Genomic DNA, 25,360 nt, shown 5'->3' with positions numbered 1-25,360 from the left:
ATATTATTGATATAATCCGGGTTAACAAATATCTTTAATTTATATCAACTAAGAAATCACCCAATCTGTCAGGAAAATATTTTTTTTCTTCACCTAGTTTCTGCCTCTTGAAGCTTTCAATAACTTTCCATATCTCGCAAAATATAATCATCACTGTTAACCAACAACTGTAATGCAATGATGAAGTTAAAATGAAGTTAAAATCAGCAACATACAGAAGCCTCGGCCCATCGCACATCTGCCCTCTTAAATTGGATTGTGGGATTTCAGGCCAGGATATTTATTTCCTCATTTCCACAATTGGAGAGACCTACAACATGCGTGTATAATGGAATCTTTAGATCTATAAAGAGCCACCAGCCCATCCTACCCATTTAGAGTGCTACACCAACCAAAACCTGATTGATAAGCAATGCAAAGTGACAGGGACTAGGATTTGATGTTGGAAGATGCACTAAATAAACTGTCTCTATAGACTCTGGGCCAAGCAGACTGGGACCATGCACACATGGCCTAGTTGCCAATTCAGAGTTCTCCCCCAGGAACACAATACAGCCAAAATGCAGTAGGAGGTCCCATTTAACCAACTGACCGTAAACACAAAATTAAAGTAGAACAAGCTGGGAATAGACCCTGTAACGCTCGAAAACAAGGAAACCAGTCAAACTCTCTCGCAAAATCAAGGACAGACACCTGACACCTCGGCACTTCTTTGTCAGGCCAAAAGTGTAGGTGATACAATGATGGCATGGTAGGTGTCTGTGTCATCTTCTGATCCATAGGATGATTTGCTACAGGTTCCTCCTATCTACTGAAACAGTAGAACACATGTCCTTGGGATTTACAACAGAGAAAGCTCCCTGACTTTTTGACCTGGCCTCTCTGAGTGATTAGACTCCAATGAACTGACAATCCTTGTGGAACTAGAGCTCGGCCACCTAAGCAGAATTTGGAGGTGGCTGGAATGGACTAGCCAAGGACACGGGTCATAATAGTGGTAATCCCGCTATATCCGACAAAGGAAAGAAAATAGCTAGAACTGCTCTGTATTTTAATTTGTTTGCTTTAGACTACAATGAGTTGTGGGATGCAGCAAGTCACTTGATACTAAAGATAGTCTCCGGATGTGTAGTTATACTGACAATGAGATTTATATGAGACAATGCCGTTAACCGGGAAATGGAACTGGGAGGTAGCATTGGAGATCACTGGCATTGAAGTGCATAGAGGCAAAGTGTAATTGTAGTTCCAGGACAGAGTAAGATGTTTGTATGTTGATGATACTTTTGAAACCAGCTGCTTTCTGAATATAGATCGATTTCAGCTATTTTGTAGCCATCCCATTTAGAGGGTTACCAAGTTACGTTTGTGTGATCTCAACTCAATTCTCAATGAAATTGATCTATAGCATTAAAGTGTCCACAATTTGGAATGTCAGTCAGAGAACATAAGAACATAAGAAATAGGAGCAGGAATAGGCCAATCGGCCCCTCGAGCCTGCTCGGCCATTCAATAAGATCATGGCTGATCTGATCCTAAGCTCAAATCTAAATTCATGTCCAATTTCCTGCCCGTTCCCCGTAACCCCTAATTCCCTTTACTTCTAGGAAACTGTCGATTTCTGTTTTAAATTTATTTAATGATGTGGCTTCCACAGCTTCCTGGGGCAGCAAATTCCACAGACCTACTACCCTCTGAGTGAAGAAGTTTCTCCTCATCTCAGTTTTGAAAGAGCAGCCCCTTATTCTAAGATTATTCCCCCTAGTTCTAGTTTCACCCATCCTTGGGAACATCCTTACCGCATCCACCCGATCAAGCCCCTTTACAATCTTATATGTTTCAATAAGATCGCCTCTCATTCTTCTGAACTCCAATGAGTAGAGTCCCAATCTACTCAACCTCTCCTCATATGTCCGCCCCCTTAACCCCGGGATTAACCGAGTGAACCTTCTTTGTACTGCCTCGAGAGCAAGTATGTCTTTTCTCCTTAAGCATAGCTTGTGTCAGTCATAGAAATGTTGCAATGGTACAATAAGGATGTTCTCATAAGCTGGGTATGCAGCTTTGTCATTCCAAAGTCTACCATGAATTTGAAGTCTGAATCTACACAAATGATCATCCCAAACAGTTATCCTCCAGAAGTAATTAAGAAGCAGGATTATTGGGCCTGATGTTACCAGGGCTGCGGGTTCTCGGCGGGGGGGGCTATCGGGCGCGTGGGTAACGCGCCCGGCGAAATCAGTCAGCTCCCCGCGCAATCGTAGCCCAATTGGATCCACTTACCTGGTCCTCTGGGTTGCCCACTGCTGATCTGCGCGTCGGGCGGGCTGCGCATGCGCAGTAAGATCTGTTAGCTGGAGGAGCTCTATTTAAAGGGGCAGTCCTCCCTGACAGATGCTACAAAAAATAGAAAAAATTACAGCATGGAGCAGCCCAGGGGGAAGGCTGCTCCCAGTTTAATGATGCCTCACTCCAGGTATCAATACACGGGGTGAGGAGGAGGGGGAGGACAGAGATCTTCCCCCCGGCGGGCGGGAGGAAGCGGCCTGCCTCTGCCACCAGGAAGGCCTGGCTCGAGGTGGCAGAGGAGGTCACCTGCACCACCAACATATCGCCTTCCTGCATACAATGCAGGAGGCGCTCCAATGACCTCAGTAGGTCAGCCGAAGTGAGTACACGTAGTCTTTCCCCTACACTCCATCTGCCACATCACCGCCCCTACCCCACATCTCCTCCTGCACTGCCAACACTACTCTGTCACATCACCCCTCATACCCACTCAAACCTCATCCTCATCTTACCTGCACCTACTCACCTCGCCAGTACTCATCCCGCCACTACCACTCAACCCAATCCTCATACAATCTCATGGCTCTATCTCATACTCACCCTCTCGTGCATCTCTTTCACGGTCAGCCTCACTCAACCTGCCACTACCTGTGCTGCAGCCACAGGGCATGCATCACATATGTGCAGTAGGCAGCGTAAGGCAAACGTGTCGTGAGCATGAAGGGGATGCGCAATGGTGTTTGAGGGTTTGCCATGGTTGTTACTTATATTTAATTTCCGAGCAACTCACATTACATATTATATTGGCACCACTACTGCCATGTCTCCGCGAATCTTGTCTGGTTTGTGCAATAATGCCCTTTCCTGAGGATCACTATGAAGACCCACAACTGATGACACCCATTGTGTCACTGCAGAGAGGGTGTAGGTGTATTTGCAGGGCTCTTTTGTGCAGACGACTGAGAGACGTCGGCGATGTCCCCGGTTGCACCCTGGAAGGATGCGGAGGAGAAGTTGTTGAGGGCAGTGGTGACTTTGACAGCGACAGGTAAGAAGATGGTACTCGGGCCAGCCGGGAGCAGCTTGGCATGAAGGAGGCTGCAGATGTCCACGACTACATGTCGAGTGACTCTGAGCCTCCGTGTGCACTGCTGCTCAGAGAGGTCCAGGAGGCTGAGCCTCGGTCTGTGGACCCTGTGGCGAGGGTAGTGGCTTCTGCGACACATCTCTCTCTGCGGTAGCCCTCCCTCCTGCTATACAGGTGGATGTGTCACAGCGCTCTGTTGTGGAGCTTCACGTGTCAGAGGTGGACGGCGTGGATGGCGAGGCTGCTGAGGCTGGTGATGCTGTTCACCCTCCGAGGAGGTCATGACTGCAGCTACGGCGGCCCCCATCCGGAAGATGTACATCTGAGGGGGTCCGCAAGGTAGGTACATGTCTCTGGTCCCCGGGGTAAGTGTGCAAGTTGGTGACTTTGATTGTCAGGAGGAGGGTGGTGGAGGCCAAACTTTGTCCCAAGTGACAGAGTGGCCTCCTGCAATGAGTGAGGGTCTCCCCCCGCCACCTGTCAAATGGACCTTTGCAGCTGCCACAGGCTGACAGCTGCAACAGGTCCATTTGGACTGGGAGTGTTTCCCCCAGTGTGGGAAACAGTCCCAGTTTGCTTTAAAATCCCACCCCTCCTCACATAATCCCTTAATCAGGTCAGTTAATGACCTGAACAAGCAAAATAAATACTGTCAAGTGGAACCCTGCTGGCTTTAATTGCCTGCGGGATTCCCACCAGCGGGGGCTGCGCGCACACGCCAGCGCGTCAGTGGGGAACCCAGAAGTGCGCGGGTTCGAGGCGGGCTCCGGTCCCGCTCCGGGATTTCCCGATTTTTGGGGCCCCCCCGCCAGGAACGCAGCCGATAGCGGGTGCTAAAATGATGCCCATTGTATTCTAGATAATAATGTCCAGCATATGAGACATTTGACATAATATTATACTTCACTTAATTGTTAAGAATCACTTAAGAATTTTAGATTTAAATTAACAATAAAATCCAATTTTCTATTCTATTTCAGAAATAATGAAAATAGCTTTGTGTTTGTGGCTCTATGTGTTATGAAATCTGTTTCAAAATGTCCACAATTATTTGCTTCATACAAGTAATAATTTTAACAGAGATTCATGACAAAACAAATCCTTATATTGTGTATGCATATATATATATGCTGTGGAACATTATTTGTATATAAATTTTACTGACAACTCCAGTGAATTACTTTAATATTTCAGTCATTGCTTTTCATATGATTCCGCCAGTCATTTAGTTGTTTTCACTACAAGCACTGATGTGTATTGTGTTGTCTTCTTGGCTTGTGCCAGTGGCTGAGTCTGAAGTCATAGGGGTGAATTTCCTCTGGGGTTCTGCCGCTCTGCCGCTGTAACTTTGGCGGAAACTCCACTTACACGCGTGAACAGGCTTTACATCAAAGTTATGGTGGGGCAATGGGAGAAGCCCAGAGGAAATTTACCCCCATAATGAAAGTTGGGAATGTAGAAAGGGTCAAAAATTTGAAGTCAAATTAATTAAGCAGTAATTGAGTAATAATCAGAATTAATTAACCAAATGATAATAATCATTTTGTATTTCATGGGGCATAAAATAACCGTGCATCACTCTGCAAATGTGCTGTGCTCTATAAAGTGCTTTAATTAAGCAGCAATGGATGTGGCTGCATATTGTCTTGTCAAAGTGAGAATAAGTTCAATCAGTTAAGGCTGTGATCAGAAGTCAAACATCCCAGTCTGTTTTCCACCTGGCAAACTTTTACACACAAAATCCTTTACTGCTTTTCAGTCATAATATAAAGGTTTTTTTTAACATTTCGATTCTATAGTTGCATTTTTTCTAAGCATATGTTGCATCACATATAGAGGTCAATTTTACAATTGTGGTCCAGAGCTACATGCAACAATAGCATATATCAGCAATTCAGACAGCGAGATCCTTTACAGCCAATGAAGTACTTTTGAAATGCAGTCACTGTTGTAATGTAGAAAACGCGACAACCAATTTGCGCACAGCAAGGTCCCACAAACAGCAACATGATAATGACTAGATAATTTCTTTTAGTGTGGGATAAATGTTAGCCATGACACAGGGGAGAATTCCCCTGCTCTTCTTTGAAATAGTAGCATGGGATCTTTTACATCCATCTGAGAGGACAAACGAAGCCTCGATTTAATATCTCATCCAAAAGACGGCACCTCCAAGAGTGCAGCATTCCCTCAGTACTGCACTGGAACGTCAACCTAGATTATGTACTCAAGTCGCTGAAGTGGGACTTGAACCCACAACCTTCTGACTCAGGTGAGAAGTCTACCACTGAGCCAGGGTGACACTGCTCCCAGCAATGTAAGTTGCTACTGTCCCCCACCTTACAATCAAGTTTTTCTCCTTCTCTCTTCCTCCTAACACAGTGTACCCTTCTCAATGAGTTCTTTCTCTATCCCCTCAACATATTACAGCTCTCTCTTCCCCCCATATCATCTATCTCTCTTTCTCCACCCCCGATACTCCAACAGAGTGTCTGATAAAAATATAAGGAAACTCAAGGACAACAAAAGATCATTCTATCCATTAAACTTCACCCCTATAGTACCCTGGCTCTCTCAGCCTAGCATCTAACTACATTTTGATTAGTGTATCATCCTCTGTGTGAAGAAGTTCTTTCTGATACCTGATTTAAATTTACTTTTGATTTGTTTATACTTATGGCTTCTGATACTATCAATCTGCCTTACTTTAAAATAATATTCTGTAAACACCTCATCTAAACCAGTTAATATTTTCCTACTTGAGGGAGGTCCCCTGTAACCACCTAATCTCCAGGCTGCACAGATTGAGTTTTTTTAACCTTGCCTCATTGGCTTCTGGCAGGCACAATTCTGCACTGATAGTGGACATTTAGAAAATTGTTCCATTTGTATCATTCTATATGCTCTCCTCTGCACCCTCTCCAATGTTTGCACCTCCTTTTTGTAGTGGGGCAACTAGAAGTATGCACAATTGCCTGGACTTTCCGCAGGGGTTCTCCAGCAGGAGAATGATGAGAAATGGCGTAAATGGCCGAAAGTTACAGTAGAAGATTGGGAGAACCCTGCAGAAATTCTGGGTAAATATTGTTTACAACCTCAGCATAGCCCCAGTAGACTTGCAGTTCTCTGTTCTAGCCATACTTCTCAACAGTTTATTACCTTTTTAAATTGACAGTGATAAGTTTAATATTGATCCAAAGTCCCTTTCTGATTCTTCCTATGTTAATTCCATTTCACTCATTTTATACTTTTATTGCACATTATTTCATCTAATGACCATCCTATTTTACTATTGCTTATAAATTTGATGATCTTGTATTTGGTATCGAAGGCTCACAGCTCAACCTTAAATTTCCATGGCTTCCAGCTTAATTATAAATCTTTCTTTCAGAAGCTTGTGAAAAACCTTCTGAATGTTGAAATAAAGTATACTGTAAGGAATTCAACTTTATTTGGACTTTCAGGCCATAATATCCTCAAAGAAGTCCAGGAAATTAGACAGGGATAACCTTCTCCCTCTAAAACCATGCTGGTTATATCTTATTAGAATATCCCCAATTTTCATCATTCCACCATTGGCTTCAGCTGCCAAGGCCTTAAGCTCTGGAATTACCTCCTCAAACCTTTCCACTTCTCTTTGCTTGTTTAAGACGCTCCTTAAAACCTACTTCTTTGATCAAGCTTTTAATCACCTGTCCTAATCTCTCCTTATGTGGCTCAGTGTCAAATTTTGTCTGATAATGCTCCTGTGAAGCACCTTGGGACGTTTTACTACGTTAAAGGCGCTATATGTACGCGATATAAGTACGCAAGTTGTTGTATTGCTATATAGGTACACCTCCAGCCTCCTGCTTAGAATTGTATTTCCATTAAACTCAAATGCCTGTAGTCGCCTGGATTGGTGGCTATTTTCAGGGTCTTTATAAAGCTTTTTATCCTAGATTATTTTAGATCTCATATTTTAGGTGGCTCACATGGATGAATCCCAACTCCCCAAGCCTCCAAGCTCATCTAGCTCTGAATTTGTTTAATTATCATTGTTTCTTTGACACTAGAATGGCATGTTTACTCAACGAGGCCTGCAAATTGAGACGGACCCCATTTACGCTGGGTTTCTCCACTGTAATAGCTGCATTGCTGTTTCCAGTCGTGTCTGGGGCCTTCTGACAGTGCGTGACCCAATGCTTATTATGATACATGGAAACAAACTGCAATGGCATAGAAGTGTCCAAATCTTGTGATTTAGGCTCCCATTGCACCGAGGGTAGTTGATGATGATATAAAAGAAATGTATCTGTTGCCAACATTAGCTGATACCGGCAGAAGTGCTTTACTTTAGAGCCTGCAGTTTGCAGAAGCTTTGAAAAATAATTGCTGGACTTACAGGAGAGCTTTTGGAGCGAAGTTTTTTGCTGTTTTTTTTCCACCCTCACAAAGAAAGGGGTTTTGATTTACAGTTATGGGATTCCCATTGGGTATTCCCTTGTTGACTATTTTAATGGAGGAGAAGCAGCATAGGAATGAGAAAAGGAGGGTCAGGCAGCATTTGAGATCTTATGTATTCCACAAGAGATTAGCTCCTCTCACAAATAATTTACAGGTCATGTAGATCTTACGAAGACCTCAGTGAGGGGTTGTGCATGAAAAGAGTGTGCTTCACCGAAGAGGATATATGAGAGCTGTGCTACTTTCAGCATGAAGACCTGCAACCAAGATCACCTGCCCAGACAGCTCTGTTAAAGTTAGCATGACTCCCAACTTTTATGCCATCGGCTCATTTGAAGCAGCCGCAGGGGGAATGTGTAATATCACACAGGGTGCCATCTGAGCATGTATTTGTCAGGTCATGGACATCATTTTTAGGAGAGCAGGTGAAGTACTTTTAATTTAGCGTGACTGCCAGGCAACAGCGTGATCGAGCCATACAGTTTTATCAAGCTGCTGGGTGCCCCAAAGTGCAGGGTAGAATAGATGGCACTCAAATAGCATTGCGAGCTCCTACAGTAAACCGCCTGAATAGAAAGGGCTTCCACTTGCTGAATGTACAGATTGTGTATGACCAGATGCAAAGAATTCTGCATGTCAAATGCCAGATTCGCTGGAAGTTGTTATGGTGTTTTTGTCCTCAATAATTCTACCCTTCCTAATCTCTCTCTGTCATGACTGCCACTACTCCATTACCCCTGCCTTCAGTTCGTCCAAATATTTCCATTCAGAACACATCTTGAAACCTAACATCACATCAGACCTTTCTGTCACTAGCAAATCCCGGAACAACCGGGCTGGCTTTTCGTCTTCACCGCCTGGATGGTAATCTGGAAAAGTGGATCATTTTTTTTTATTATTCGTTCATGGGATGTGGGCGTTGCTGGTGAGGCCAGCATTTATTGCCTATCCCTAATTGCCCTTGAGAAGGTGGTGGTGAGCCACCTTCTTGAACCGTTGCAGTCCGTGTGGTGAAGGTTCTCCCACAGTGCTGTTAGGAAGGGAGTTCCAGGATTTTGACCCAGCGACGATGAAGGAACGGCGATATATTTCCAAGTCGGGATGGTGTGTGACTTGGAGGGGAATGTGCAAGTGGTGTTGTTTCCATGTGCCTGCTGCTCTTGTCCTTCTAGGTGGTAGAGGTCGCGGGTTTGGGAGGTGCTGTCGAAGAAGCCTATATGGAATCTGTCCGATTTCTATTCCATTAAAATCAGGATTATGCATCCCTGGTTTGTGCCCAATGTTGTGGTGGATGATCGAGGAAGCATGCAGAAATTTTACCCCAGAGAGTCAGTGAACTCCTGAACGCACAGTGCAGTAAGAAGTCATATTAGAGGGTTAATAGTGTGTTGCTTCCCAAGAATGAGAGGGACACTGGCCTTTTCATTACCTTGCCTGTCCTTGTCAGGTCATTAAACTTTTTCCTGCACTTTTGGAGGTGAGAAAGCTGGCACCCAACAATTTTTCATCCTCTACCGGATTTCATCCTGGAGAGTCTGAAGGTTCTACTCAGTGAACTTCAGGGCTCTTCTTTTCTGTCCCCTTCAAATTGCCTACTCCCTTCTTTGGGTCCCTCCTAAGAAGTTTTTTTTTAACCTGCTTAAATATGCAAATATTAACACATGACCAGAGAAAAATGTAAGTAATATCTTTGTTAAAGAAGGAAGAGAAGAATAAACTGGGTAAATATAGACCAAATGCAGTTATTTTTATCTAAAGTTGTTCTGGTAGCTGTAACTTTAAATTTTAGTTGCTGTGCAGGAAATTCTAAACTGTCAGAAAACAATACATTTAGTCTCGGAGAAAGTTCACCATTAACATGCTTCTCCCGCACCATGCTACTGACAGTTGAGAGTGAATGCTGATTTTTAAAGGCTGCATTTAAAGTTTCCTGTGCCTCCCTGCACACTACTCCCACATTACACAGGAGTTGCATTACACTAATTCCAGTGAGAATACAAATGAGCTAACCCCATTATGGTCGGGTCAGCACTGGACTCCATCAGTGGAGTAAGTACCGGATTAGTAATGTTTCCTTGGGGCAGCTGGGCACAGGCAATTTCAGGGCCCCTACTTTTGCTTGGATCTCTAGGAAAGATTTTGGTAATATACCCACGGTAACCAACAGCAACCCTATTGAATAATGGTTGTCAGATACTGGATTATCTTGCGCCATAAGATTTCCATTCAGTCTTTGACAGTGAGTAGAGACTCACAATAGACCTTGATTACAGTACATGAAGCTAGTTTATTAAATAAATGATGAAGAAGTGACAGTCCAACAGTGATATAATACAGTAATGAGTTCACTGTAATTCTGGCATCTATGCCCCTCAGGAAGGTAAACAACAAATAAATCACAGCTCTAAAAATTAATCTAAACATTAATTGCATTGGGGTCCTATCTAAGTGATTGGCTTTTATTTATGAGGCTCCTGCCTTAGTCAGTCAGCTCATTTGTGGAGCCAATCTGGAATTTTCTCATTAAAGTGGGGGTGGGGGAATCTCAGGGGGGTGGGAGGGGGGGCATGGTCCGGCAGCAGACGGAAAGAATTTTGTGGGGCTCCTCCTGGACCATATATATCATGTAAAAAGCTTTTTGTAAAGTATTTTGGAGCAGCCCGCAGTGGTCCCTTTAAGGACCGCTGGTTTTGTCACTCTATGCGCACTTCCAGTGGAAGAACAAAATGCATTGGGGTCCTCAACGTGTCATAGGAACCCAATTTAAATATATTAATGAGGATCCCATCTGTTTCGGGCGGGAACACTGGCTGCCTAAATCGAGGCCCGCTTGAAAATTGCTTCAGTCAGACCTGGGCGATAAGTGAGCAGTAGTTTTTTTTTTAACATCTTCATCTTGCTACCACCCCATTCACACTGAAAAATGGAGTGGTAAGGTGAGATGAAAATTGCCCCCCGATTTTTCTGACAGTTTAGAATTTCCTGTACAGCAACTAAAATATAAAGTTACAACTACCAGAACAACTTTAGACAAAATAACTGCATTTGGTCTATATTTAGCCAGTTCATTCTTCTCTTCCTTCTTTAACAAAGACGTTACTTAAATTTTTCTCCACTCACATGTTAAAATTTGCATATTTAAGCAGGATAGAAAAATTGTGGTCTGCGCCTCTGCTATCTCCGTTTTGATTTCTTTCAACGGGCTAGCGTGCAGCCATCAGAGCCTGGTGACTTATCCACCTTGATTAAACTAATTTTACATAGAATTTACAGCACAGCAACAGGCCATTCGGCCCAACTGGTGTATGCCGGTGTTTATACTCCACACGAGGGGCCTGATTTTAGCAGGCCTGCGGGTTTCCTGCGGGTTGGGTTTCGGGTGCGTGGCCTCCGCGCCCGTTGAAATTAGTGGGTTGCCCGCGCGATCGTAGCAGGCAACACACTAATAGGAATCAATTACCTGATCCTCCGGGCTCCGAGCTGCTGGTCTGCGCGTCGGGCAGGCTGCGCATGCGCAGTACGATCTGTCAGCTGGAGGCTCTCTAGTTAAAGGGGCAGTCCTCCACTGACAGATGCTGCAACCAATGGAACAAATTACAGCATGGAGCAGCCCAGGGGGAAGGCTGTTCCCAGTTTAATGATGCCTCATCACAGGTATCATCAGATGGGGTGCGGAGGAGGGGGAGGACAGAGATCTTCCACCCGGCGGGTGGGAGGAAGCGGCCTGCCTCTGCCACCAAGAAGGCCTGGCTCGAGGTGGCAGAGGGGGTCACCTGCGCCACCAACATATCGCCCACCTGCATACAGTGCAGGAGGCGCTGCAATGACCGCAGTAGGTCAGCCACAGTGAGAACACGAAGTCTTTCCCCTACACTCCGTCTGCCACAACACTGCCCCCACCCCACATCTCCTTCGGCACCGCCAACACTACTCTGTCACATCACCCTTCATACCCACTCAAACCCCATCCTCATCTTACCTCCACCTACTCACCTCGCCAGTACTCATCCTGCCACTAACACGCAACCCAATCCTCATACAATCTCATGGCTCTATCCCATACTCACCCTCTCGTGCATCTCCCTCACGGCCAGCCTCACTCAACCTGCCACCACCTGTGCTGCAGCCACAGGGCATGTATCACATATGTGCAGTAGGCAGCATAAGGCAAATGTGTCGTGAGCATGAAGGGGGTGCACAAGGGTGTCGGAGGGTTTGCCAAGGGTGTTACCTATATTGAATTTCAGAGCAACAAACATCACACATTATATTGGCACCACCACTGCCATGTCTCCGCGAATCCTGTCTGTTGTGTCCAATAATGCCCGCTCCTGGGTATCACTATGAGGACCCACCACTGATGCCACCCATCGTGTTACTGCAGAGTAGGTGCAGGTGTATTTGCAGGGCTCGTCTGCGCAGACGACTGAGAGACATCGGCGGTGTACCCGGCTGCACCCTGGAAGGATGCGGAGGAGAAGTTGTGGAGGGCAGTGGTGACTTTGACAGCGACAGGTAAGCAGTTGGTGCTGGGGTCAGCCAGGAGCAGCTCGGCATGAAAGAGCCTGCAGATCTCCACGACTACATGTCGAGCGAATCTGCGCCTCCCTGTGCACTGCTGCTCGGAGAGGTCCGGGGAGCTGCGCCTCGGTCTGTGGACCCTGTGGCAAGGGTAGTGCCCTCTGCGATGCGTCTCTCTCTGCGGTAGCCCTCCCTCCTGCTGTGCAGGTGGGCGTGCAACAACACCGTGTTGGGGGGCTCCACGTCTCTGCGGCGGACGGCGTGGACTGCGAGGCTGCTGGGGCTGGTCATGCTGTTCGTCCTCCGAGGGTGTCCACGCACCACTCATCTGGCAGGTGTTGGTCTGAGGGGTTGTGCAGGGTAGGTGGGTGGTTCCTCGGACTGGGGCTGCGGTTTCGTGTCGGTCTGTCCTCTGGCTTGGCGGGGGGTGGTGGGGGGCAGGGGTTGCCCTATGTGACGCGGTGGCCTCCTGCGTGGGTGAGGGCTCTCCCCCGTGGAGTGCACCTTGGCATCTGCCACAGGCTGCTGGCTGCAACACGCCTGGTTGGAGGGAGACTGTTTCCCCCAGTGTGTGAAACACTCTGCGATGAAGGTGAAATCCCACACTTCCTCTTTTGACAGCTGATTCAGCTCATTAACTGACCTCAACAAGCAAGGTAAGTACTCTCAAGTGGAACCCCACTGGCTTTAATTGCCTGTGGGGTTCCCACCAGCGGGGACCACGCACGCAGCCCCGCACGTCATCGGGGAACCCGGAAGTGGTCGGGATCGCGGCGCGATCCGGTCACGTGACCGGATATCGGGATTTTCGGGGCCCCCCCGCTGGAAACCCGCAGGAAACCCGACGCTAAAATCGAGCCCGAGCTTCCTGCCACCCTACTTCATCTAACCCTATCAACATTTCCTTCTATTCCTTTCTCTCTCCTGTTCATATTCTTTTAAACGCACCAAATGTATTTTTCAGAACCAATTACTTTTATACCATTATCTCGATCAATTATTTCACATCTTCCTTTAGTACATCTACATTCTTACTTTCACCATCATTTGCAAAATATTTATTTATTATAATAGACAGCCATATATCCAAGTTTGCCGATAATACAAAGATTGGTGGCATAGTAAGTAGTGTAGACGGGAGCATAAAATTACAAAGAGACATTAATAGATTAAGTGAGTGGGCAAAACTGTGGCAGATGAATTTCAACACAGGTAAGTGTGAGGTCATCCATTTTGGACCATAAAAGGATAGATAGAATCATAGACCCATAGAAAGGTTATAGCATGGAAGGAGGCCATTCGGCCCATAGAGTCCGCGCCGGCTCGATGCAAGAGCAATCCAGCTAGTCCCACTCCCCGGCCCTATCCCCGTAGCCCTGTAATTTGTTTTCCTTTCAAGTACTTATCCAGTTCCCTTTTGAAGGCCATGATTGAATCTGCCTCCACCACCCCCTCGGGCAATACATTCCAGAGCCTAACCACTCGCTGTGTAAAAAAACTTTTCCTCGTGTCACCCAAGATCCAAGAATTTTTTAAATGGTGACAAGCTAGGAACAGTGGAGGTCCAAAGAGAATTATGGGTCCATTTACACTGATCACTAAAATGCAGTAGTGAGGTACAAAAAATAATCAAAAAGGCAAATGAAATGTTAGCCTTGATAACTAGAGGGCTAGAATATAAAGAGGAGAAAGTTTTGCTCCAGCTACACTATGTTAGACCACATCTAGAGCAATGTGTACAGTTCTGGACACTGCACCTTAAAAAGGACATATTGACCTTGGAAGGAGTGCAGCGCAGATTCAGCAGAATGTTACCAGGGCTCCAATGGTTAGATTATGAGGAGATGGTAATGTAGAGGACGGCATCAAACAGGAAATTAGAGATGCATGTAACAAGGGTACTACAGTAATCATGGGTGACTTTAATCTACACACAGACTGGCCAAACCAAATTAGCAATAATACTGTGGAGGATGAATTCCTGGAGTGTGTACGAGATGGTTTTTTAGACCAGTATGTTGAGGACCCAACCAGGGAATAGGCTATCACAGATTGGGTATTGTGCGATGAGAAGGGGCTAATTAATAATCTTGTTGTGCGGGGTCTTTCAGGGAGGGGTGACCATAACATGATAGAATTCTTCCTTAAGATGGAAAGTGAAGTCGTCCAATCTGAAACTAGGGTTCTAAATCTAAACAAAGGAAACTACAAAGGTATGGGGAGAGAGTTGGCTATGATAGATCAGGAAGCTTCATTAAAAGGCATGACGGTGGATAGGCAATGGCTAACATTTAAGGAACAAATGCATGAATTGCAACAATTATACATTCCTTTCTGGCACAAAAACACAAAAGGAAAAGCGGCCCAACCATGGCTAACAAAATAAATTAAAGATAGTATTAGATCCAAAGAGGAGTCATATAAAGTTGCCAGAAAAAGTAGCAAGCCTGAGGATTGGTAACAGTTTAGAATTCAGCATAAAAGGACCAAGAGATTGATTACGAGGGGAAAAATAGAGTTTGAGAGTAAACTTGTAAGGAACGTAAAAATGGACTGTAAAAGCTTCTACAAGTATGTAAAAAGAAAAAGATTAGTGAAGACAAATGTAGGTCCCTTATAGTCAGAAATGGGAGAATTTATAATGGGGAACAGGGGAATGGCAGAGCAATTAAACAAATACTTTGGCCCTTTCTTCAAGGAAGAGGACACAAATAACTTCCCAGAAATACTAGGGAACCAAGGAGCTAGTGAGAAGGAGGAATTAAAGGAAATTAATATTAGTATAAAAATAGTGCTGGAGAAATTAATAGGACTGAAGGCCAATAAATCCCCAGGGCCTGATGATCTGCATCCCAGAGTACTAAAAGAGGTAGCCACGGAAATAATGGATGCATTGGTTGTCATCTTCCAAAATTCTATAGATTATGGAACAGTTCCTGCAGATTGGAGGGTGGGAAATGTAACCCCAATATTTAAAAAAGGAGGAAGAGAGAAAACAGGGAATTATAGAACGGTTAGCCTAACATCAATAGTAGGGAAATTGCTAGAGACTATTATAAAGGATGTGATAACAGGACACTTAGAAAATATCAACAGGATTAGACAAAGTCAACATGGATTTATGAAAGGGAAATCATATTTGACGAATCTACTGGAGTTTTTTGAGGATGTAACTGGTAGAATAGATAAGGGAGAACCAGTGGATGTGGTTTATTTGGATTTTCAAAAGGCCTTTGATAAAGTCCCACATAAGAGGTTAGTGTGCAAAATTAAAGCACATGGGATTGGGGGTAATATAGTGGCATGGATTGAAAATTGGTTAACAGACAGGAAACAGAGAGTAGGAATAAATGGGTCCTTTTCGGAGTGGCAGGCGGTGACTCGTGGGGTACTGCAGGGATCAGTGCTTGGGCCCCAGCTATTCACAATATATATCAATGATTTGTTTGAGGGAACTAAATGTAAAATTTCCAAGTTTGCTGACGACACAAAACTAGGTGGGATTGTGAGTTGTGAGGAGGCTTCAAGGCAATTTAGACAAGTTGAGAGAATGGGCAAATACATGGCAGATGCAGTATAATGTGGATAAATATGAAGTTATCCAATTCGGAAAGAAAAACAGAAAGGCAGTGTATTATTTAAATAGTGATAGATTGGGGAATTTTGATGTACAAAGGGACCTGGGTATCCTTGTACACCAGTCACTGAAAGTAAACATGCAGGTGCAGGTATGTTGGCCTTCATTGCAAGAGGATTTGAGTACAGGAGCAAGGATGTCTTACTGCAATTATACAGGGCCTTGGTGAGACCACACCTGGAGTGGTGCAGTTTTGGTCTCCTTACCTAAGAAAGGATATACTTGCAATGGAGGGAGTGCAGCGAAGGTTCACCAGACTTATTCCTGGGATGGCAGGACTGTCGAATGAGGAGAGATTGGGTCAACTCGGCCTGTATTCACTCGAGTTTAGAAGAATGAGAGGGGATCTTATTGAAACATATAAAATTCTGACAGGGCTGGATGCAGGGAGGATGTTTCTCCTGGCTGGGGGGGGGGGGGTCCAGAATGAGGGGTCACAGTCTCAGGATACAGGGTAGGACATTTAGGACTGAGATGAGAAGTTTCTTCACTCAGAGGGTGGTGAACCTGTGGAATTCTCTACCACAGAAGGCTGTGGAGGCCAAGTCACTGAATATATTGAAGAAGGAGCTAGATAGATTTCTAGACACAAAAGGCATCAAGGTGTATGGGGAGAGAGCGGGAATATGGTATTGTGATAGAGGATCAGCCATGATCATATAGAATTCGAAGGGCCGAATGGCTTACTCCTGCTCCTATTTCCTATGTTCCTATGTTTCTAGATTTCATAAACTAGGCTTGTATTCCCTGCAATAAAAAAGGTTTGGAGGTGATTTGATTGTGGTTTTTCGGATTTTGAAAGGAATTGATAGGGTAGATTGAGAGATTTTTTTTTCTGCTGGTGGGGAAATCTAGGACAAGGGGATAACCTTAAAATCAGAGCCAGGCCATTCAGGAGAGAAGTTAAGAAATACTTCTTCAAGAAAAGGTGGTAGAAGTGTGGAACTCTCTCGCATAAAAATAATTTTAAATCTGAGATCGATAGATTTTTGCTAGCCAAGGGTATTAAGGGATATGGAGCCAAGGTGGATGGATGAAGATCAGCCTTGATCTCATTGAATGGCGGAACAGGCTCGAGGGGCTGAATGGCCTACTCCTGTTCCTATGTTCCTATTATCTCTGCCACACCTTCATCCTTCACAATTAGGTTCCTCCTTCATCCCTGAAAGCTCCTAGCCTATCTTTAACCATTTACTGTTTATATGCTTATAAAAACCCTTCTTATTTCCTTTTATATTATCTGCCAGCCTTTTTTCATATTTTCTTCCCACCCTTCTAAATTCCTTTTTCATCTTTCCACTCCACTTCTTGTTCCATCACGATTTTCAATTGTTAGTCTTAATTTTATCAGGGTTAAAATTTCAGTTTAGATTAGTTATAGTGGCCTAAATTTAGCATCGTTGTGCCTGTTTTACAGGTGTACAACAGCACGACCATGATGGATTGAGCAGAGCGTCAGCCTGCGCTCGATTTACGCGTGCATTTCGGCCTTTATCATCAGGGCTTTTTTTTAAGGCAGCTCTCGTGCCCACCTGAAACAAGCTCAGAATTCTCAGTTCAATATTGAAATGAGGGCCCCGTGCTCATTTTCAGGAAATTTGTTAAGACTAGTCGGAGCTTGCACTAGTTTTTCAGGCTCTGCAGTGGCCCAAAAAGTGGCTCTTAAAGGGACTACTGGAGGCCACTGAAGAAACCAGCAGGTAAGTTTTTTTTAACTTACTTTAATTTAAAGCCAGAGGAGCAGTAGGTCTCTTCCTGCCTCCACATTAATATTGCAGGCCATTGTCAGATCGTATACACTCCCCTCCAGTTTACCTCTGTCCCCCTGGGCTTACTTCTGGGCTTGCTCGGCATCCAAGCTGGCTGAAATTTGAAAGGCCAAGACCAGCGAGCTGCGTCGGGATGTCCAATTGATGCCCGCAGCTCACCAGATTTATTCCAATGAGGCCCGAAGATGAATTTTAGACCACCATTTTGGCATTTGTTATTGGGCGCCATCGAATTTAGCTTCATAATCTCTCTATTTAGCTACAAACCTCTATTCTTTGATGCCTCCTTTTCGCTTTATAGGAATGTATTAATTTTATACTCTAACAATCTCACATTAGAAGATTTCCCACAATTGATCTGCTGACCTGTTTGCCAACTTTTCTGCCCAGTTAATTTGGGTCAGATTCCTTCTTATCTCACTGAACTTTGCCTTTTTCCAGTCCCACACCCTTATCTTTGACTCTGCATTATCTTTCCCATTTTTTACATTAAACTAATTAATCACATTTCCCGATTGTTCTTCTATTCTCTTATCAGTTATTTGCCCCACTTGATTTCCCAGAACTAAATCAAATCATGCTTCCTTCTTTGTTGGACTGGAAACCTATTGATCTGAGAAACAGTCCAGGTTGCATTATAAAAAGTGTTCCCCACTTTGACCATATGCATTACCTTTATTTCTGTCTATCTTGTGATAATTAAAATTGTCCATTGTTATTGTCCTGTTGTTCTCACTGATCTCTCTGAACTCCAGCTCCACTCTTTGGTGGCCTGTAACACATGCTGAGAATTGTACCATTTTCCTTCCTTTTTCTTAACACTATCCATATGGATTCTATCTTTACGCAACCCCGAGGACATCCTTAAATTCTAATATTGTGATGAATCCTTTACTAACTCTGCCAACCTACCAGTCTCTTTTCTCCCTATCATTCCTGAAAATGTTAGAATCATAGAATCATAGAAGTTTACAACATGGAAACAGGCCCTTCGGCCCAACATGTCCATGTCGCCCAGTTTATACCACTACGCTAGTCCCAGTTGCCTGCACTTGGCACATATCCCTCTATACCCATCTTACCCATGTAACTGTCCAAATGCTTTTTAAAAGACAAAATTGTACCCATCTCTACTACTGCCTCTGGCAGCTCGTTCCAGACACTCACCACCCTTTGAGTGAAAAAATTGCCCCTCTGGACCCTTTTATATCTCTCCCCTCTCACCTTAAATCTATGCCCCCTCGTTATAGACTCCCCTACCTTTGGGAAAAGATTTTGACTATCTACCTTATCTATGCCCCTCATTATTTTATAGACTTCTATAAGATCACCCCTTAACCTCCTACTCTCCAGGGAAAAAAGTCTCAGTCGATCCAACTTCTCCCTATAAGTCAAACCATCAAGTCCCGGTAGCATCCTAGTAAATCTTTTCTGCACTCTTTCTAGTTTAATAATATCCTTTCTATAATAGGGTGACCAGAACTGTACACAGTATTCCAAGTGTGGCCTAACTAATGTCTTGTACAACTTCAACAAGACATCCCAACTCCTGTATTCAATGTTCTGACCAATGAAACCAAGCATGCTGAATGCCTTCTTCACCACCCTATCCACCTGTGACTCCACTTTCAAGGAGCTATGAACCTGTACTCCTAGATCTCTTTGTTCTATAACTCTCCCCAACGCCCTACCATTAACGGAGTAGGTCCTGGCCCGATTCGATCTACCAAAATGCATCACCTCACATTTATCTAAATTAAACTCCATCTGCCATTCATCGGCCCACTGGCCCAATTTATCAAGATCCCGTTGCAATCCTAGATAACCTTCTTCACTGTCCACAATGCCACCAACCTTGGTGTCATCTGCAAACTTACTAACCATGCCTCCTAAATTCTCATCCAAATCATTAATATAAATAACAAATAACAGCGGACCCAGCACCGATCCCTGAGGCACACCGCTGGTCACAGGCCTCCAGTTTGAAAAACAACCCTCTACAACCACCCCTCTGTCTTCTGCCGTCAATCCAATTGGCTACCTCACCTTGGGTCCCGTGAGATCTAACCTTATGTAACAACCTACCATGCCGTACCTTGTCAAAGGCTTTGCTAAAGTCCATGTAGACCACGTCTACTGCACAGCCCTCATCTATCTTCTTGGTTACCCCTTCAAAAAACTCAATCAAATTTGTGAGACATGATTTTCCTCTCACAAAACCATGCTGACTGTTCCTAATCAGTCCTTGCCTCTCCAAATGCCCGTAGATCCTGTCTCTCAGAATACCCTCTAACAACTTACCCACTACAGATGTCAGGCTCACCGGTCTGTAGTTCCCAGGCTTTTCCCTGCCGCCCTTCTTAAACAAAGGCTCAACATTTGCTACCCTCCAATCTTCAGGCACCTCACCTGTAGCTGTCGATGATTCAAATATCAAAGAATTTAAAATTCAAAGAATTTTAAGTTCCCAGTGCTGTACAAACCTAAACCACATCTCTGTTATAGCTACTAGATCATATCCCTCCATGGTTATTAATGCTTTTAATTTTCTAAATTTGTTTTGAATGCTTGGTGCATTCACATACATAACACCTGATTCTAACTCCAACTTTTTGGAGTGTAATTCCTTATTCTTTTTTCTGGTTTTCTCATTTAATTCTTTATTATCTCTTGACTCTTCTGCAATGGTATTTGTTATCCCCTATTATTTCAAAGTCTCCTTCTTTCCCTTTCTCCTTTAATAATATATTCTCACTATGTATTTCAGTTAAACCTTCTGCATCTATTCCAACAACTTTATTAATCCAGCTCTCCCTCTCTAGTCTGAAACCTAGACTTTCCCAACCCATGCTATATTAGTTTAAATCCTCCCCTCTGCCCTGTTTATCCTTTCCTTATTTATCCCTTTTTGTGATTTCTTTCACCCTGACACCAGGGAGACAACATACCATTCGGGACTCTCAGTCACAACTGCAAAGAAAATTGCCTATTCCTCTGACTATAGAATCCTTCCACTACTACCACACTCTGATTTTTGTATTCTATCTGCCTCGCACCCTTGCTCCCTTGCCACAATATTTCCCTGAACCACCTTCCTATGAGTCACTCTCCACCTCTTGCTTGTCCAACACTATGCATCAAGTAGACAGTTCCATAACTTAGGGGTTCCCTCCACATGTAAGTCTTGTCTCCCTCTGCTATCTCTGCACATGGTCACCCACTTCTCTCTTTTTACACTATTCTTGTGTCCTGAACTGCCTAGCACTGTGTCTTGGGTGACTACATTCTGATCCAAAAAAACCATCATCCTCTCTGATGCTGCGGAGCGTGGCTAATAATCCTCGAGCAGGAGGTCTTCTGTTTCAGAGACTCAATTTTATGACTCTTGGTGAAGATGTGCTGCCCCTGCATACACTGAGAACCCATGATGGGTCCACATAATTGACATGCATCATGAGGGTTCCCTGTGCTGACATCCATCTGTGTCTAACTTCAGACTTAAACATGCAGGTAATATTAGCCTAAACCCCCAATGCACCAAACTCTTGCAAGAATCAAACTCTTAACTCCTTTCCAACGGCATCTCAAGGCTGAACTCCCTCTAAGGATGACTTCCCGGTGAGGCTAAACCACACACTCTCCTGGGCATTCAAACACCACTGGCCTCTCAGAGCTTCAGATTAATCTCTCACTACTCAGCTCAAATTTCTACTGTCTTAACTTAAACAATAGCTCAACTGCCATGGGAGAAAACAGTTAATCACACAGCATACACAATCCATTAATGGCTGGCTCAAACAAATCCAGTTAAGGTGTCACATAAACAAGTTTAAACAATCCCTGGTATTGAACGGTGAAATGAAGTAAATTAAATTTGAAATATTGCAAAATAAATAAGTGAAGATTTCAGTCATCATTTTCCAGTCACTCCTGCTAAGGATAAAGTCCACATTCCCTTACCACTTGGCACTGTACTGGCCTCTCACAGCTTGAGATTCTTCTCTGTCACTTCTTTAATTTTTCTTCCTATCTGTTTCCTTACTTCTCCATTTTACCATACTGCTTCACTTATTTTCTCTCTTTCCTGACCCACATAGATTCATAGAATCATAGAATTTTACCGCACAGAAAGAGGCCATTCGGCTCATCATGCCTGTGAAAGAGCTGTCCAATTTAGTCCCACACCCCAGCCTTTTCCCCATAACACTGCAAATTAGTCCTCTTCAAGTACATGTCCAACTGCCTTTTGAAAGTTCCTATGAAATCTGCTTCCACCGCTCTTTCAGGTAATGCATTCCAGATCTTAACAACTCTCTGATTTGTAAAGGTTTAGCATGTCTTCCTTGTTTTGGTAGTCAGTGCCCCTATTTACAAAGCCAAGTATCCATATGCTTTCCTAATTGCCTTATCAACTTGTCCTGCCACCTTCAAAGGTTTGTGAATATGCAGACCCAGGTCCCTCTGTTCTTGTACCCCCCTCAAAACAGTACCATTTAAATTATACAGCCTCTCCATGTTGTTCCTTCCAAAGTGCATCACTTCACACTTATCCACATTAAACTGCATCTGCCATGTGTCTGCCCATTTCACCAGTTTGTCTTTGTCCTCCTGAAGTCTATGACTATCCTCCTCATTATTTACTACATTGCCAAGTTTTGTATCATCTGCAAATTGTGCTCCCTATATCCAAGTCCAGGTCATTTATATCTAACAAAGCAGTGGTCCTAATACTGACCCCTGGGGGATCCCACTACATACTTCCCTCCAGTCAGAAAAAGATCCGTACACCTCCTATCCCTTAGCCAAGTACTCAAGTTAACACTGCCCCTTTAATCCCATGTGCTTCTATTTACCGAATAAGTCTGTTATGTGGTATTTTATCAAATGCCCTTTGAAAGTCCATATATACAGCATGTACTGCACTACCTTCATCACCCCTCTCTGATACATCAAAGAACTCAATCAGGTTAGTCAGACATGATTTGTCCTTAACAAATCTATGCTGGCTGTCCCTTATTAACCCATACATCTCCAAGTGAGAATTAATTTTGTCCTTGACAATGGTCTCTAGTAGTTTTCCCACCACTGACATTAAACTGACTGGTCTGAAGTCACTAGGTTTATCCACCTCTCCTTTTTTCAATAGCAGTGTAACATTTGCAATCCTGCAGTCCTCTGGCACCACTCCCATGTCCAGGGAGGATTGAAAGATAGTGGTCAGAGCTTCTACTATCCCTTGCTTCCTTCAGCAATGTAGGATGCATCCCATCAGGACCGGGGGACTTGTTAACTTTGAGTGATACCAACCTATTTAGCACCTCCTTTCTATCTGTTTTTATCCTATCCAATATCTCTACTCCCTCCTCTTCTACTGCAACATTAACTTCATCCTCTTGAAGACAGATGCAAAGTACTCATTCAGTACGTCAGTCATGCCCTCCGCCTCCATAAGAAGATTTCCTTCATTAACCCTAATTGGCACAACTTTATCCTTTTACTTTTAATATATTTATAAAAGATTTTTGAGTTCCCTTTTATGTTACCTGCTAACCTTTTCTCATATTCTCTCTTTCTCCTTCTTATATGCTTTTTCAATTTCCCCCTGCACTCTCTGTATTCTGCCTGATTTTCTACTGTATTCTGTGCCTTACATTTGTCATAAACCTTTTTCTGTTTTATTTTAACCTCTATTTCCTTTGTCATCCAGTGAGTTTTAGCATTGGATGCCCCATCTTTCCTCCTTACAACAACAACTAGCATTTATATAGCATAGTAAAACGTCTCTAGGTGTGTAGCATTGTAAGCAGTGTAGGTGGAAGCATAAAATTACAGAGAGATATTAATAGATTAAGTGAATGGGCAAAACTGTGGCAAATGGATTTCAATATAGGCAAGCATGAGGTCATCCACTTTGGACCTAAAAAGGATAGATCAGAGTACTTTCTAAATGGTGAAAAGCTCGAAATAGTGGAAGTCCAAAGAGACTTAGGGGTCCATGTGCATAGATCATTAAAATGTCATGGACAGGTACAGAAAATAATCAGAAAGGCTAATGGAATGCTGGCCTTTATATCTAGAGGACTAGAGTACCATGGGGTAGAAGTTATGCTACAGCTATACAAAGCCCTATTTAGACCACACCTGGAGTACTCTGTTCAGTTCTGGGCACCACACATTAGGAATGATACCTGGACTCCAAGGGTTAAATTACAAGGAGAGATTACACAAACTAGGGTTGTACTCCTTGGAATTTAGAAGATTAAGGGATGATTTAGTCGAAGTTTTCAAGATATTAAGGGGAACGGATAAGGTAGATAGAGAGAAACTATTTCTGCTGGTCGAGGAGTCTAGGACTAGGGGTCACAGCCTAAAAATTAGAACCAGGACTTTCAGGAGTGAAGTTAGGAAACACTTCTACATGCAAAAGGCAGTAGAAGTTTGAAACTCTCTTCTGCAAATGGCAGTTGATGCTAGCTCAATTGTTAATTTTAAATCTGAGATTGATAGATTTTTGTTAACCAAAGGTATCGAGGGATATGGGACAAAGGGATATGGAGTAGGGTGACAAATCAGCCATGATCTCATTGGATGGCAGAACAGACTCGAGGGGCTAAATGGCCTACTCCTCTTCCTATGTTTCTATGTTCCAAAGGCGCTTCACAGGAGCGTTATCAAACAAAATTTGACACCGCGACACATAAGGCGATATTAGAATAGGTGACCAAAAGCTTGGTCAAAGGGGTAGGTTTTAAGGATTGTTTTAAAGGAGGAGAGAAAGGCAGAGAGGTTTAGGGAGGGTATTCCAGAGCTTAGGGCCTAGGCAGCTGAAGGCATGGCCACCAATAGTGGAGCGACTAAAATCAGGGATGCACAAGAGGCCAGAATTAGAGGAGCGCAGAGAACTCGGAGAGTTGTAGGACTGGAAGAGGTTACAGAGATAGGAAGGGGCAAGGCCATGGAGTGATTTGAAAACAAGGATGAGAATTTTAAAATCGAGGCGGTGCCGGACTGGGAGCCAATGTAGGTCAGTGAGCACAGGGGTGATGGGTGAACGGGGCTTGGCGTGAGTTAGGATATGGGCACCAGAGTTTAGGATAAGCTCAAGTTTATGGAGGGAGGAAGATGGGAGACCAGCCAGGAGAACATTGGATAGTCAAGTCTTGAGGTAACAAAGACACGGATGAGGGTTTCAGCAGCAGATAATCTGAGGCAGGGGTGGAGACATGCGATGCCACAGAGGTGGAAGGAGGCGATGTTGGTGATGGAGCGGATATGTGGCCGGAAGCTCATCTCAGGGTCAAATAGGAAGCCAACGTTGCGAACGGTCTGGTTCAGCCTCAGACAGTGGCCAGGGAGAGGAATGAAGTCATTGGCTAGGGACTGAAGACAATGGTATTTTCACCTTTAATTTTTCTTTGTCACTTTCTGTATTTACTTTAAACTTAATTATATTATGATCACTATTACCCAGATGTTTTCCCACTGAGACACTTGCCCTTCTTCATTCTCCAGAACTGGATCCAGCACTGCTTCCTTCCTCGTTGCGCTAAAAACTTACTGATTAAGAAAGTTCTCTGGTACACATTTTAGGAATTCTTCACCCTTCTTGCC

General features: G+C 44.0%; 1 protein-coding gene across 1 annotated transcript in view; it reads left to right on the top strand.

Moving 5' to 3' along the window:
- LOC137328216 (GTP-binding protein Rit2-like) overlaps nucleotides 1-25,360 on the top strand; it is a 276,684-nt gene that overhangs the window by 134,662 nt on the left and 116,662 nt on the right. The window lies entirely within an intron of this gene.

This window comes from Heptranchias perlo, chromosome 1, assembly GCF_035084215.1.
Source record: "Heptranchias perlo isolate sHepPer1 chromosome 1, sHepPer1.hap1, whole genome shotgun sequence".
NCBI classification, from domain to species: domain Eukaryota; kingdom Metazoa; phylum Chordata; class Chondrichthyes; order Hexanchiformes; family Hexanchidae; genus Heptranchias; species Heptranchias perlo.
Note: the sequence above shows the minus strand (reverse complement) of the source record. Positions and strands in the feature narration are given on the sequence as shown.